The 1,187-nt window shown below is 46.8% G+C and overlaps 1 long non-coding RNA gene across 3 annotated transcripts in view; it reads right to left on the minus strand.

Moving 5' to 3' along the window:
- LOC119592847 overlaps window positions 1-1,187 on the minus strand; it is a 3,294-nt gene that overhangs the window by 867 nt on the left and 1,240 nt on the right. Inside the window, exons 1-3 of one of the 3 annotated variants that reach the window (XR_005230483.1) lie at window positions 970-1,150; window positions 691-775; window positions 79-317 (exon numbers count right to left, since the gene is read on the minus strand). This is a non-coding gene — a long non-coding RNA (uncharacterized LOC119592847). Of the gene's footprint in view, window positions 1-78; window positions 318-690; window positions 776-915; window positions 1,151-1,187 lie in introns of those variants that run through there. The other 2 variants (XR_005230482.1, XR_005230481.1) reach the window with 2 other exon arrangements.

A 1,187-nucleotide genomic window follows, 5' to 3' on the forward strand; every position in this document is an offset into this window, starting at 1 on the left:
GTTTACTTATACTAATAACAGCCCTTACCAATCCACACACACACGTTAGCACTTTTGCTTCCCTAACCTAACATTTACATAGACCTTGCTGCCGTTTGCCTCCCAGCCGCAGCGTCAGGAGCCAACGGAACCCGACTCCTGCCGCAAGAATCCGCCCTGAAGCCAGCCTTGAGGAGACAGGTCTGGTTTGAGCCCCGAGTTTGAGTGTGAAGGCCGAGTATTTGTGCTGGTTTTAAGGGCAGGGGCTTGGCTTTGCGTGCTATGTCATGGTGGCTTCGAAGTATTAGATGACAGGAGGATACTTTTCAATGGACAACCTGAGGAGGACAAGGGCAGCAAGGTGGGTAAAGGGTGAAATGGTTGCTTGTCTGCCAAAAAAAAAAAATCGCCAATACCGGGTGGCAGGCAGGTTAGAGCACATGTGTACCTGTCACTAAAGAAATGGCAGTTTAGAGATACTACTGCGGTTGAGCATTTGGGAAACTGTGTGAGGCGAGCCTCACGAATGTAATGAACCGTATGGCAGGAAGGTTTTATATATATTGTTTAGAGGCAGGCTCCGCTGTTCTTAAGGTAAAAGATCAAACTTGTTTCTGGAACATGCATATATGCTTACCTTATGGAGCCACCCGAGTTGCTTTACCAAAAGTGCCCCGAAAGAAGTACTTGTAGCACACAGAACAGCCTTACCAGTTGCAGCTTCTACTCTCGTTCCGGTGAGGACATCTCGCTGTTGACGGGTGTCGTTCTACAGACCGGTCTTCAACAGAGCTCACTGCAAAAAATGCAGAGAAGAAATGAATGGAAATGAATAATTTCATAATGTAAAATATGCAATCTGAATGTGAAAAAAATCTTACAAAGTATATTGAACGCCATATCCTTCATCAAGAAATCTTCCATTCTCACTCATACTTTCAATACAAGCCAGTCTTCGATTTCGAAAACTACTGCGCACGCTCACTCCACCTGCCAACGACTTTGTCCAGCATAACGCAACACTACTCCCATAATCATTCCCTGCGTTTAATCTAGGGAACGGCCGCGCAGACACAACGCACGTGAGGCGTTTGGGGCGAAGATGGCGAGGGACTGAGGCAAGGCCAGTAGAATGGAGGGGTCTGTTCAGGCTGTTTCGAAATTGGTTGTTAACTGCGCACCTGGGTCCATTTATTAACTCTCTCGTA

Source organism: Penaeus monodon, chromosome 31, assembly GCF_015228065.2.
Source record: "Penaeus monodon isolate SGIC_2016 chromosome 31, NSTDA_Pmon_1, whole genome shotgun sequence".
NCBI lineage: Eukaryota > Metazoa > Arthropoda > Malacostraca > Decapoda > Penaeidae > Penaeus > Penaeus monodon.